General features: G+C 39.6%; 1 long non-coding RNA gene across 1 annotated transcript; it reads right to left on the bottom strand.

Annotated features, from left to right (window-relative positions):
• Positions 1-428: 428 nt before the first annotated feature.
• LOC123800297 (uncharacterized) lies at positions 429-15,735 on the bottom strand. The gene is made up of 3 exons (XR_006781878.2): positions 15,358-15,735; positions 13,016-13,163; positions 429-3,451 (listed from the first exon to the last, which is right to left on the bottom strand). It is a non-coding gene; the product is annotated as an uncharacterized LOC123800297 (long non-coding RNA).
• Positions 15,736-15,759: the final 24 nt, after the last annotated feature.

Here is a 15,759-nt window from a genome sequence, read left to right as displayed (position 1 = left end):
TTTACTGTAAGAGGGAACTGGATGAATGTGATGATAAATGCCTGTTGACACTCAGCACAGATTTCAAAGACAATGGGATGGTGGACATTGTGCTGGCCCAGGAAGAAAATTCTCACCCCTGGATTGTGTACTTATGCTCTCTCTTTCTAGAATGCTCTTCCCCCAGATAATTCAGAGGCTTACTCCCTCACTGCAGGTCATAGCTCAGAACAGTCCTCTGCTTGCAACACTCTCCTTTCTTCCACACTGCTTTTTGCATTTCTTTTTTTTTAATTTAAATTCAATTAGCCAGCATATAGTACATCATGAGTTTCTGATTTAGTGTTCAATGATTCATCAGTTGCGTATAACACCCAATGCTCATCATATCACGTGCCCTCCTTAATGCCCACCCCCCAGTTACCCCATCACCCACCCACTCACACTGCTTTTTATTCACAGCATTTACTGCTACCTGATACTATTTCATGTGTTTATCACCTGCCTTGTCCAAGTGGACAAGTGCAAGTGCCATGAAGTGAAAACTGGACATACCTTGCTCACCACTGTAATCCCAGCACCCAGAACAGTACTCAGCACATAGCAGGTACTCAACAAGTTTTGTTTTTTTTTTTTTAAGATTTATTTATTGGGAGGGGAGAAGGGGCAGAGAGGGAGAAAGAGAATCTCAAGCAGACTCCCCACTGAGTGCAGAGCCCAACTTGAGGTTCTATCTCATGACCCTGAGATCATGATCTGAGCTGAAATCGAGAGTCAGATGCTTAACCAACTAAGCCACAGAGGCACCCCTCAGAACTGATTTTTTATAAAGACACAGTATGCTGAAACTAGTGAATGGAAATTTAATGAGCAGAATATTATATCGACTCAAAGTAACTCCTCCAAATTACTTATTAATTACAAAAGAAAAAACAGCAGTTTCAACGGAGGCTGAGTGATACTACCTAACCAAAGAATCAAAAATATTGCCAAGGTCGGGGTTAAAATGAGCCTCCTGCTATGATGCCCTGAGGACATTCCTTTGTGGAATTCCTGCCAAAAATGCATATCTTTATCTAATCACAAGAACATCATGTGAACATATTTTACATAATAGCTGCCCATACTCTTCAAAATACCAAGGCCATGAAAGATGAAGAAAGGCTCAGGAGCTTTTTCACATTAAAGGCGACTAAAAAATGTGATCCTGGGTTGGATCCTGGACTCAAATCTAGACTAGCTGGACAATTGGTGAAGTTCAAATATAGAGTAGATTAGATAATTATTTTATCAATGTTACGTTTTCAGGATTTTGGGGCGCCTGGCTGGCTCAGTCAGGGGAGCATGTGACTCTTGATCTCAGGGTAGTGAGCTTGAGCCCTGTGTTAGGTGTAAAGATTACTTTAAAGTCTTTTAAAAAAAAGTTTCAGGATTTTGATAAATGTACTGAGGTCATGTTTAAGGAAAAAGCCATTGCTCTCAGGAAATTCGCAGGACTATCCACGGAAAAAGGGGCATGATGAATGCGCATTACTCTCAGATTCCTCAGAGAGAGGAAATGATAACTTGAATGGGGACATAAGGTTAACAGTTGGTGATTCTGGGTGAAGGGTATACAGGATTTTTTTTTTTTTTACTCTTTTGGAAATTTTTGTTAATGTGAAACTAAATCGAAATTAAAAGTTTTAAAAAGAGTCTTCTGTAATGGTCAGTAAGCACATGAAAAGATGCTCAACATCTTTAGTCATTAGAGAAATGTAAATCAAAGCCACAGTGAGATGCCACTTCACATTCAGTAGGATGGCTATAATCAAAAAGAGAGATAAAAGCAAGGGTTGCCAAGAACAAGGAGATATAGAAACTGGATGTGGTTCCTTAAAAAGTCAAACATAGAGTTACCATTTAACCTAGCAGTTCCACTCCTAGGTATATATCCAAGAGCACTGAAAACAGGTACTCAGATATATACTTGTACATTAATGTTTATAGCAGTATTTGCAAAAAAAAATAGGTAAAAACAAGCCAAATGTATATAATGGATGAATGGATAAACAAAATGTGGTCTATCCATACATTGAAATATTATTATGCAATAAAAATAATGAAGTATCGAAAAAGGACTCCAAACTAACTCCATTTTGACCTCAGTCAGTACTTTCTAATTCATTAAGTTCTCTCCAGCTTATCTCTTAACTTAGACAAAAGACCCTGTGGGCAAAGCATCCCCAGATGGAAACTTAAACTACCCACTCAAGCAATAAGGATGGTCCTGAGCTGGCAAGACCCTACTTGATTGACCCCAAGACAACCTGACCAACCTGACCTTGACTTCCCAGCTGCATGTACCCACTGACCTTTGCCTCACCTTTTCCTTATATAAACCTGGAAGTATATTCAACACTTTGGAGATAGTCTTTGAGATGCTAGTCTGTCTTCCTGGTGTTGGCCTCACTGAAATAAACTCCTTTCGTGTTTCACCACCGCTTGCCTTTCTGCCTGTGGATTCTGTCAGTGGCAATTGGCTGAACCTTGTCTGTTTGGGACCCTCTGGCACAGGTGCTCATGCACCCCACGCACCAGCTATAGATCCAGAGACCACAGGGCCAGAGACAATGAGTGTCTCCCCAAAACCATGAGGAGACAAGAGTTTGAAAACCACATGGGCACCCCCTCCAAAATCTTGACCCTGTGTAATCCCTATAACCTAGGCATGCCCTGGAGAACAGGAAAAAAATCCCCAAAGGGCTGAGATGAAATTATCTACTATCCCAGTGGGATGGGGACTTGAAATCAAAATTAAGTTGATGTGTGCAAAGTAACGAGATGCCATTTCTTTTGCTCCTCATTTGGGGCACTGTAATATTGTGATTTATAGTAAGAAATATGTATTTGGTCTTTATTCCCACTCCTAGCACAGAGTTCCTAAAACCCTTGGGATTTCCTAAATGATAAGGGCAATGAAGGTGTCTTTTGTTATTCATAACAAGCCCCCTTCCACTACATCTATATTTATATTAATGAAGTGACTTTGGAAGCCCCTAAGTGTGGGGATTGATTGCTAGGGGAACCAACTTTGCTATTAGAAGTTATTAGAGGCTTGACCTCAGGGGAAGGGAAGAGCTGGAGGTTGAATCAATCACCAATGGCCATGACTTAATCAACTATGCCTATGTAATAATGAAGCTTCTGTAAAAGGCCGGCGTGGGGGGTGGGGTTTCTGAAAACTTCTGGGTTGGTGAACACTGGGAGGTGCAGGCACCCAGAGAGGGTATGAAAACTCCACACCCTTCCCCACATACTCCTCCATATGCATCTCTTCTATCTGGCTGTTTCTGAATTATATCCTGCAAAGGTCTTTGGAACAATCCCAGGTCAGTGGGGTCACGCTCAAACTTGTCTGGGTGGTCTGAGCCAGCAGGAGGTCTTGTCACGGCAGTCACTATTGCTTGAGGGTGCTTCGGTTTCCATTTGCCTGAGTTAAAAGAATAACAAGGAAAAATGTAGGCAAAGGTCAATGAGTATAAGTAGGTGGGCAGTAAAGGTCAGGCCTTGGGGTCTAGCTGGTGATACAGTGAACATGAGGGTACATATATCTTTATGAATTAGTGTTCACATTTTCTTCAGATAAATACTGAGATGTGGAATTGCTGGATATGGTAGTTGTAGTTTTAATTTTTGAGGAAACTCATACTGTTTTCCATAGTGACTGCACCAATTTACATTCCAAGCAACAGTGCACAAGAGTTCCCATTTCTCTATGTTCTCCTCAACCCTTGATGTTTCTTGTGTTGTTGTTATTGTTGTTGTTGTTGTTTTTAACAGGTGAGGTGATATCTCATTGTATTTTCCAGATGGTTAGTGATGTTGAGCACCTTGTCATGTATCCCCTTGGCTATCTGTATGCCTTTGGGAAAATGTCTATTTAGATCTGCCTATTTCTTACTTGGATTGTTTGGGGGGTTTTTTCTGCTATTGAGCTGTGTGAGTTCTTTATATATTTTGGGTATTAACCTCGTATCAGATCTGTATCAGTTTTGCAAAATTTTTCCCATCTCATAGGTTACCTTTTCATTTCATTGATGTTTTCCTTCCTGTGCAGATGGTTTTTAGTTTGAGATAGTCCCACTTGTTTATTTTTGCTTTTGTTGCCTTTGCTTTTGTGTCTTTAATCCATTTTGAGTTGATTTTTGTGTATGGTATGTATGGTATAAGAGAGTAGATCACCTTCTTTGACCTTCTAGGGTGGCAACTTATATTATCAAATTCCCTTTTATTGGAAGACTGTTGTGTACTTGGAAAAAAAGACATGTTACTGGCCTATTGTTACTTTAATGTGCTTCTGGATTCTGTGTGCTAATACTAATTTAAAATATTTGCTTTAATATTCTCAAATATTGCCCTCTGATATGTTGTCACTGCTATCATCATCTCTGTGCTGTATTTCTCTGTTTGGGGTATTCCTCCAGAGGATGAAATCCTGGTTGCTCTGCTCCAGGGGGAGATATGGAAGAACGCTGTGACTAGAAGGAGCCCGGCGTAGACAAGCAAGGGCTGGGATAGATTTGCCTTGAAATGAAGCCATGATGAAGAATAGCCAGGCAGAAAGCACAGGTCACCTGCATGTATTTAAAAACTATGAAGATGATTGAAAAAAAGGTAGCATCAAGCTTAATGGTAAAATAATGAAAGGATATCCACTTGTCAGGAACAATACAAGAATGCTCATTCTTACTACTGTTAACAAGGCTTTGGAGGTATTAACAAATGTATTTAAATAAGAAAAAGCGATTTAACATTGGAGGGAAAAAAGATGGCAAAAGTATCATTATTTGTAGAAAACACCTTCATTTTCCTGAAAATTCAGAACCACCACCACCAAAACTATTATAAGCAATACAACAATTCAATAACATGGTTGTATACAAAATTAATGTACAATGATCAGGAAGTTTCCTAAATAAGACAACCTACTGGATGGGAGAAGATATTTGCAAATGGTATATCTGATAAAGGGTTAGATCCAAAGTATCTAAAGATATGGCTCAATACACAGAAAACCAAATAATCTGATTAAAAATGGGCAGAAGACACACACAAACATTTCTCCAAAGACAACATTCAGAATGCCAACAGACACATGAAAAGATGCTCAACATCACTCATCATCAGGGAAATGGAAATCAGAACCACAATGAGATATCATCTCACACCTGTCAGAATGGTTAAAATAAAAAACACAGGAAACTACAAGCGTTGGTGAGGATGCGAGAAAAAAGCCTCCTACACTGTTGGTAGGAATGCAAACTGGTGCAGCCACCATAAAAAACAGTATGGAGGTTCCTCAAAAAATTAAAAATAGAATTACCATATGATTCCATATTTCCACTGCTAGATATTTACCCGAAGAATTTGAAAACACTAATTCAAAGGAACATATGCACCCTGTATCTATTGCAGCATTATTTATAATAGCTAAGATATGGAAGCAACCCAAGTGCCCATTGATAGATGAATGGATAAAGAAGATGTGGTGTATATATACAATGGAATGTTACTCAGCCATAAAAAAGAATATAATCTTCCCATTTGCAGTAACATGGATGGATCTAGAGAGTATAATACTAAGTGAAATAAGTCAGTCAAATACCATACGATTTCACTCATATGTGGAACGTAAGAAACAAACAAAGGAAAATTAAGAGATGAACCAAAAAACAAACTCTTAACAATAGAGAACAAACAGATGGTTGCCAGAGGGGAGGTGGTTGGGGGAATGGGTAAAGTAGGTGAAGGGGATTAAGAGGACACTTATCATGATGAACACTGAGTAATGTATGGCATTGTTGAATCACTATATTGTACACCTAAAACTAACATAACATTGTACATCAATTATACTGGAATTAAAAAGAAAAGAGGTTTCCTAAATAAAGACAAAAGCCAATTAGAAAATACAGTGGAAGAAAATATTGCGTTTAAAATAGCAACAAAAGGGGCACCTGGGTGGCTCAGTCGTTAAGCGTCTGCCTTTGGCTCAGGGCCTGATCCCAGGGTCCTGGGATCGAGCCCCACATCGGGCTCCCTGCTCCGCTGGGAGCCTGCTTCTTCCTCTCCTACTCCCCCTGCTTGTGTTCCCTCTCTTGCTGGCTGTCTCTCTCTGTCAATAAATAAATAAAATCTTAAAAAAAATAGCAACAAAATACGCTAGGAATAAACTTCAGAAATGTATAGTATCTACAGAAAGGAAACTTCAAAATTCCACCAGAGAATGGAATGGCAGACTAAGAACCTCCAAAAAATCCACCCCCTCATAAAAGCAATGAAAACTCTGGCAAAAAATTTCATTAAAAAAATCAACTTTTTCAGAACTCTGAAGATGCACCAAAGGCTTGTAACAATCCAAGGAACATTTGTTTAAGAAAAATGGCTGACTCCCAGTAAGAACAGGGAGCTTTTCAGAATTATAACTTGCCCTATTCTGATCCCCCTCATCCCAGCTCTATGGTAGCTTTGAAAGCCAACAGCCTCACAACATGGTAGTTGTGGAACCACCTAGCAACCACTGGAGAGAACAGACAAGTTTGGGGCTTCTGAAAAAGCTCCACTCCTACAGAGTTATATAGTTTGACCTTTTTAGAGGTTCCTGGAAATTCCCACTCACAGGGCTTATCTTTATTTGACCTCACTCAGAGCTTACTCACTGTGAAAGCCTTTTCCTGGAACATTTTGTTTAAAAAAAGAAAATCAGTAGTGACTGTTCAACATTGCAGGTAAAAGGGTAACATTTGTAGAGCAAAGAGACTGCCTAAAAACTGAAAAGGAAATTTGGGGAATGAGATGTGCATAGAAGACTTTGAAAAGTACCAACACATTCCTGGGGAGTTAGAGGCCATTTGATGTACAAGCCAAAGCACATGCCCAGGAAAGACTTGAGAAGGCTCTAATCTCTCACCTCTGGTTAGTGTTGAGGCTCTGTGTAAGCAGGAAATGAAGGCTATGCCTGAGTTGTAAACTGCCAGATTTAAGATATGCCCTAACACACAGACACAATGCCTTGGCAAAGGCTGGGAGATTTACTGGTGCCAGGCATTTAAGGAATCTCTGTCCAATCATTGGCTAACCCCTAAGTTACGTGAGCAGAGACTGTAGTGGCCACACCTGACAAAGAAAACAGACTACAAAATTAGTACAGGAAAATCACTAAACAAACACATAACAACGACTGCAACAAACATTAAAATAAATCCTGGATGGTAGGTATCTGACTTACAGAGTTGACAAATTATATTATTTAAAATGCCTGGTTTTCAATAAGAAATGATAAGCTATGCAAAGAAATGGTGAGATAAGCAACAGAACACTGAATAATTCTAAAAAGGAACAGAAAGGGACTTAGCAGGTATCAGAAGAGACTATAATAAAATAATTAAACAGTTGGGAAAGCAAAATTGAAATAGAACATATACTAAGCTGGGAACCAGGATTGCTGCTGTGCTGGCCAAGAGGCTCATGCCAGCTCTTGAGTTCCTGAGTATTGGACTCATCCAAGAGTAATTTTTTATGCTGAACCATATAAAATATTTGTGTTTTTGTTCTAAAAAGACAGCAGTTTCATATGGCTCAAATTAATATTTGGAGTGACCAAATGAGACAAAAACCAGAGCAGAGAATCTGAGTCAAAATCTTTTGCCAATGGTCAAAGACAAAGAAATCAAGTGTCATACCAAGTTCAGGGGCCTTAAAACTGGTTGCCTACTCAGAGATGCAATTCATGATTGGTAGCTGATGCAACTGGAGTAGAACTGGGCTGGGCATGGAGCGAGGAAAGCCCCAAGTAACAGCTGCGGAGGACCCTGGGCTATTTGGGGCTTTCCTTTATTGGCTATGAATGGGAGTGGTGGTGGTGATGTACAAAGAAGGATGATGGGTATGGTTTAAAGATGTAGGGTCAACGTTGATCACAGTAATGTATATGACCTAATTGTTGCAAATGTGAAGTGCCATTGTCATCAGGCTATTTGTTTATTTAAATTCTAGTGCAGTTAACATACAGTGCTATATTAGCTTTAGGTGTACAATATAGTGATTCAACAGTTCCATACTTACTCAGTGCTCATCACAAGTGCACTCCTAATCTCCTTGACCTATTTCACCCATCCACCCTCCCACCTCCCCTCTGGTAACCATCTGTTCTCTATAGTTAAGAATTTGTTCTTTGGTTTGTCTCTCTCTTTTATCCTCTTGTTTGTTTTGTTTCTTAAATTCCATACATGAATGAAATCATATGGTATTTGTCTTTCCCTGATTACCTTATTTTGCTTAGCATTATACTCTCACTATTGTCTCAAATGGCAAGATTACATTCTTTTTTATGGCTGAATACTATTCCACTGTGGGTGTGTATTACATATATATATCTTTGACCACTGTCTATCAATGGACACTTGGTTGGTTATTGTAAATAATGCTGCAACAAACATAGGTGTGGGTGTATCCTTTTGAAATAGAGGTTTTGTATTCTTTGAGTAAATATCCAGTAGTGCAATTACTGGATGGTGAGGTAGTTCTATTTTTAACTTTTTGAGGAACCTCCTTTTGAGGAACTATCTTTCACAGTGGCTGCACCAGTTTGCATTCTTACCAAGAGTTCAGGAAGGTTCCTTTTTCTCCATATTCTTACCAACACTTATTGGTTCTTGAGGGTTTTTTTTTTTTAAGATTTTATTTTTAAGCAATCTCTACACCCAACTTGGGGCTCGAATTCACAACCCTGAGACCAAGCATCACACGCTCCACCAACCGAGCCAGCAAGGTGCCCCTTCAGTTTTTTATTTTAGCCATTCTGACAGGTGTGAGGTGATATCTCATTGTGGTTTTGATTTACACTTCCCTGATGATGAGTGATGTTGAACATCTTTTCAGGTGTCTGTTGGCATTTTGAATGTCTTCTTTGGAGAAATGTCTGTATATGTCTTCTGCCCATTTTTAAACCGGATTATTTGGTTTTCTGTGTGTTGAGTTGAATAAGTTCTTTAGATACTTTGGATACTAACCCCTCATTGGGTATGCCATTTGCAAATATCTTCTCCCATCCAGTAGGTTGTCTTTTAGTTTTGTTGGTTGTTGCCTTTGCTGTGCAGAAGCTTTTCATTTTGATGCAGTCCTGGTTGTTTATTTTTGCTTTTGTTTCCCTTACCTCAGGAGACATATCTAGAAGGATGTTGCTAAAACAATGTCAGAGAAATTGCTGCCTGTGCTCTATTCTAGGATTTTCATGGTTTCAGGTCTCACATTTTGAGTTTTTCTGTGTGTGTATGGTGTAAGAAAGTGGTCCAGTTTCATTCTTTTGCATGTAGCTGTCCAGTTTTCCCAACACAATTGTTGAAGAGACTGTCTGTTTCCCATTGCATATTCTTGCCTCCTTTGTCAAAGATTAGTTGACCATATAATTGTGGGTTTATTTCTGGGTTTTCTATTCTGTTTCCTTGATCTATGTGTCTGTTTTTGTGCCAGTAATACACTGTTTTGGATAACACAGCTTTGTAATATGACTTGGAAGTCTGGAATGTGCTACCTCCAGTTTTGTTTTTCTGTCTCTTTGCTTTGGCTATTCACGGTCTTTTGTGGTTCCACCCAAATTTTAGTATTGTTCTAATTATGTGCAAAATGCCATTGGTATTTTGATAGGGATTGCATTGAATCTGTAGATCGCTTTGGGTAGTATAGACATTTTAACAATATTTGTTCTTCCAACCCATGAGCCTGGACTGTCTTTCCATTTCTTTGTGTTGTCTTTAATTTCTTTCATCAGTATTTTATAGTTTTCAGAGTACATGGCTTTCACCACTTTGTTTAAATTTATTCCTAGGTATTTTATTATTACTATTTTTTAGGTATTTTTGTATACTTGTAAATGGGATTGTTTTCTTAATTTCTTTCTGCTGCTTCATTATTAGTGAATAGAAATGCAAGAGATTTCTGTACATTGATCTTGTATCCTGCAACTTTACTCAATTCATTTATCAGTTCTGGTAGATTTTTGGTGGAGTCTTCCAGGTTTTCTATATATAGTGTCAAGTTACTTAGAAATAGTGAAAGTTTTACTTACTCCTTACCAATTTGTATGCCTTTTCTTTCTTTTTGTTGTCCTATTGCTGTGGCTAGGACTTCCAGTATTATGTTGAAGTGGTGAGAGTGGACATCCTTGTCTTGTTCCTGACCTTCGGGGAAAAGCTCTCAGTTTTTTCCCATTGAGTATGATGTTTGCTGTGGGTTTTTCATATATGGCCTTTATTATGCTGAGGTATATTCCCTCTAGATCTACCTTGTTGAGGGCTTTTATCATGAATGGGTATTGTACTTTGTCAAAGCTTTTTCTGCATTTATTGAGATGATCATATGGGTTTTATTCTCTTATTGAAATGATGTATCACACTGATTGATTTTTGAATACTGAAACACCTTTACATCCTGGGAATATATCCCCCTTGATCATGAGGAAGGTTTTTTTTTTTTATTGTATTGTTGGATTCGGTTTGTTAATATTTTGTTGAGGATTTTTGCATCTACATTCACCAGGGACACTGGCAAGTAACTCTCCTTTTTTTTTGTGGTGTCTTGCTACTTAATTTTTTTGAAAAAGATTTTGTTTATTTATTTGACAGAGAGAGAGAGAAAGAGAGCACAAGCAGGGAGAGTGGCAGGCAGGGGGAGAGGGAGAAGCAGGCTCCCTGATGAGCAGAGAGCCTGATATGGAACTTGATCCCATGACCTTGGGATCATGACCTGAGCCAAAGGCAGACGCTTAACTGACTGAGCCACCCAGGTGCCCCAATTTTAAGAGCTATTTAATGTCCCCTTAATATATTAGTGATACTAGCCATTTGTCATTAGCCATATGTCATTAGCCATTTGCCATTAGCCATATGTTGCAAATATTTTCTCCTGGTTTGTCAATTGTCCTTTGACTTTGTTTATGATGGCTTTTGACTGTAAGAAATGTTTTATTTTCATGTATTCAAATTTATCAATTTTTTTTATTATTCTAGATTTCAAGTCATACTTAGAGTTTCCCTAAACTGAAGCTAAAGAGGAAGTCATTCGTGTTGCCTGCTAGTACTTGCATGTTTTCAGTTTTTGCATTTAGACCTCTAATCCATTTAGAATTAATTAATTAATTAATCTTAAAGATTTTATTTATTTATTTGACAGAGAGAGAGATACAGCGAGACAGGGAACACAAGCAGAGGGAGTGGGCGAGTGAGAAGCAGGCTCCCGTAGGACTCGATCCCAGGACCCTGGTATCACGACCTGAGCTGAAGGCAGATGCTTAACCGACTGAGCCACCCAGGCGCCCCAGAGGTTATTTTTATGTGAAGTGTTAGGTATGGTTCTACTTTTACCTTTTCCCAAATGGCTACCCAGTTGTTTCAGCACTATTTTTTAGAAAGTCCATTTTTGCCCCAGCAGCTTGAGATGACCCTTTTACCAATATTCCTAGTTTTCAAATGTGCCTCGGTCTATTTTGGGGCTTTCTGTTCTTTTCTATGCTGCTGGTCTGTTTGTCTACTTAAGCACTGATACTGCACAGTTTTGTTATAGAGGCTTTAGAGTATGTTTTCTTGTCTGATAAGATTAGGTCTCCTCAGATTTTCCTTTTCATTGTTTGCCAAAATATTTTTGCATATTTGATTTTTCTATATTGTATTCTTGCTGAAAATGCACAACCTGCATTTAATCATGAGGAAACTGAGGGAAATTGTATACAAGAATTGGCTAATATTCTTCAAAAAGACATTAAGGTCATGAACAAAAAAGAAAGATGAATGAATTTTCCAGAATTAAAGGAGACTAAGGAGACATGGCAAATGTACCATGTGGTCCTAGATACGTTAAAGGACATGGGACAAGTGACAAGTTTAAAGGAAGTCTATAGATTAGGTAATAATAATGCATCAATATTAATTTATTTGTTGACTATACTATGCTTATGTAGGTTATAAACATTTGCAGAAACTGGGTTAAGAATATATGGGAATTCTTTGTATTATTTTGGCAATTTTTTGATAAATCTGAAACGATTTCAAATTAAAAAGTGAAAACATTAAGGGGCGCCTGGGTGGCACAGCGGTTAAGCGTCTGCCTTCGGCTCAGGGCGTGATCCCGGCGTTACGGGATCGAGTCCCACATCGGGCTCCTCTGCTATGAGCCTGCTTCTTCCTCTCCCACTCCCCCTGCTTGTGTTCCCTCTCTCACTGGCTGTCTCTCTGTCACTCTGTCACATAAATAAATAAAATCTTTAAAAAAAAAAAAAAAGTGAAAACATTAAAAGATGAGAAAAAATTTAATTATATATAACAACTATTATATTTATAAAATATTGAAATATTATATATAATCAATCTCTTTGCCAAATGTAGGAGTTGCAGACTTGCTACTGGCAAGAGTGAAGCAAATGGGTGAGCAAAACTATCATGATGTAGGAACATTTCCTAGTAGTTTAGCTTCCATTAAGCTGTCAGTGCAGGAACTGGACTCCTAGGAAGGTTACAATGTCTCCCAATAAGACTTGCCAACCACTTCTGGGAATGATGTTGGCATTACTTGAGGGTGCAGCCAGATTGCCTGCCTTCTGATGTATTTGGGCAAGTAGCAGAGCCAAGGGGAGGTTGGATAAATATGTGGAAGGGCTATTTAATGTCATATAGTACCAAAACCCTAAAGACTTGCAGCTAATTTAAAATTCCAACTCTTGAACCTTTATCAGGCCGCCCTAGAGTTAAAGCCTTGACTCACTCTCATATTCAGAAAAAAAGAGCTCAATGATTAACAGAGGCAGGGAGAAAGGCGGTGGTACAAATACATTCCTGATGGTTCAGAAAGTGCTGCTTGTTGACATATAAAGTCAGAGTTTAACATCAGCAAGCAAAGCTGCTTGATTCCCACAACTCATCAGCCTCTGTCACTCTGTCTGTGGATCAGTTTTTCTGCCCAGGTCCGAGAGCAAAGATCCCTTAGAGGAGAATGTTGTACTTACTGTGGGGTGCCTGGTGTTGGGTTTTCTGACTGCGAAGCATTTCTGACTTCCTCATGTCGAGCCTCTGAACTGCCCGTTCTTGGAGAAAATCTCTCAGGCACTTCAAATGACTCTTAAAAGAACCATGGCTTGCCCACTGGAGAGGCTTCTGTAAAATAAAGCAGGTTGGCTAGGCTTTATTTTCAAGAAAGTAGAGTTAGAAAATCAGTTCTTATGTATAACACATTTGATGGTCAACCTCAACTATGGATATTTTAAAACTGGGGCTATTTCAGTGTGAAATCTGAGAGCTATGCATTATAAAAGCATAAAAACATGTGTTTTTTTTTTTTTTTTGTCAACTTTCTCAGCCTGTGATGCCCTAAAGATGTAGGGATCATGTATCCTGTTGTTTTTGTTTTCATAACATCTCTTAGCTCTGCTTTTGGTAACAGTCCCAAATTTTTGTTTGGGGTCCCACTTAGAGGTGGAAGGAGTGGGAGTATGATCTAAGGAAGCCAATCAGATTCTATAAATCTCAGGAATTTGAAAATTCAGAAAAGAAACACAAGAAAGGAAATGATTGGACCTTGGTCATTCTGGTGGCATCAGCTCAAAGAGGACTCCTGAGTTCCTATGGTTTATGCTCTTCCCAAACCCTGCCTGCTTAGCTTTTCCTTACCTGTGAGTTCTGTAGGTTCTTTCCCCCAAATTCAATTTTGTCCATTTGCCAGTCAAATTCTGTTGTGTGCAAATAAAGAGTTGTATGAGATACAGAAGGTGTGTATACATAGAAACATTTTAAGTATGAGGTGAGAAGAGGAAGTCTGTTCTGTCTTGCAGAGGCAAGTGGATAGATGATATGAAAAACGTGGTGAAGTTATGGAAGGGAGCCGATCAAGGATAAGAATAAAGATCAAGGAAAAGTAAAAGGACTGCTAATCAGTGCTGAGGGTTCAGCCAAATTTGCAAAATATGAATTTGTAGTGATTTCATTTGGGAACCTAGGTGCAGGAAAGGAGAAAGGACATAATTGGACTGATTCAAAGTTAGGAGCTAGCAGAGCTATGTCTCAGAAAGTTGACATGAGGATATTAAAAAGCTTTCAAGGGAAGTTGATGGCTACTATCATGAGTGCTACGCAGAACACAGAAGGAAATAAAGCTAAGAAGGTGGCACTGGGGGAAAAGGGAAGAACTGAGGGACGAGGTTTGGGTTAGTTGAGAACAGACTAGGGAATAAAAGAAAGACCTGAAAAATTAAGAGGCTGCTCTATTGCAGTCCAGATCTAGAAGTAAGAAACTCAGGTGATAAGGTCCAGGGTGTGGGTGAGGGGCTTTGAGAATTGGGATGGTGATTAACATTATTAAGGCACATTGAGCCCAGGGTCATTACCTGGCTACTGATGTTGGTGATGTCAGATGAGATGCAAATGCACTAATTGGCTCACCTAAATATTACCAACCAAATTGGAAAGGTTTTTGTTCTGTTTTTTATGAATGTGAGGCAATCTATTAGAAGGCTGGTAGATCCGTCACTTAAAAATAAAGTTCCCTACAAGACTAAGACTAGCTACAGTGTAGCATAGTGGCTAACTGTGTAGGTTCCTGGCTCTGCTGCCTTACTGATCGTCTAATCCTGAGGAATTTACTTCTCTTTCTGTGCCTCAGTTTCTTCAACTATAAAATAAAGATAATACTACCTACTTCACAGGGTCATTGTGAGAATTAAATAAATTAATATGTATAAAATGGTAAATCCTGAGCACTTCATGAATGTTAGCTATTATTAACTGGACACAGAGATATAAATTATAATACAATGTAATATTTTATGATACTTGTACAAATATATAAAAAACGACAAGGGCATTTAAACTGTACGTGGGATAATCGGGCAAGTTTTCACTGAGGTGATAGAGGCGAAAACAAAAGAAAATCCAAGAGTTGGACAAAGAGCATAGGGAAAGTGGTAAGCTCCACGTTTAATGCTCGCCAGAAGGCAGGCGTCGTGCTAGCTGTTTTAAGAATAGCACCACACTTAATACCATGTCCTTGGAAGATGCGTATCTTCCTTTTTTTTCTGAGGGGGAAAAGTAACAGAGGTTAAATAACTTGCCCTTGGGCATAAAGGGATGAAAAGAAACTGGGATCTTTAAAGAAGTAAGTTGGTCTGGCACAAGAGGGACTCAGCAAAGGGAAAAATCTGGATCACTGAGCGCTAGTGGGGAGCTGGGAGAGTTGAAGATATGTTCGCAGCGGGGATCAGATTATGAAAGATTTTTGCTTGTCTTATGAGAAGTCTGCACTTGAATCTGTGGGCAACGTTGAATGAGTTGATAAAGGCTTTTAAGCGGGACCTACACAATGAGTTGAAACCGAGGAGGTCGGCAGGCATGGTGACGGTCAGATTAGTCGGTCCTCCTCCACTTACTGAGCGCCAGTGCGCTGACCCAGCAGCGAAGGGCAGCGGAGATGCAACAGGAAGAGACGCAGCCGGGAAAGCTTTCCCTCCGCCCACGTCGCCCGACGGCCGAAGCCACTAAGCGGGTTCCACAGGTTCCTTTCGGGGGTACCCTCTTGAGATGAGCCGGGGTGGCAGCGAGCTCTGCAGCCACCGCTTCCGCCCTCCGACTCCAGGGCAACCCGGCCACCAGCGCCCTCTGGCGTCGGCATCCTCTCTTCCTCCCAGCTTCCACCTTAGGCCAGCTGCAGGCTTTCAGACTCAACTCCCTAGTCCGTGATCGCAGCTTTTTCCGGCGGCTC

The sequence above is a fragment of the Ursus americanus genome, chromosome 6, assembly GCF_024610735.1.
Source record: "Ursus americanus isolate L20-20 chromosome 6, mUrsAme1.1.p, whole genome shotgun sequence".
Lineage (NCBI taxonomy): Eukaryota > Metazoa > Chordata > Mammalia > Carnivora > Ursidae > Ursus > Ursus americanus.
This window is presented reverse-complemented; position numbering and strand designations above follow the sequence as displayed.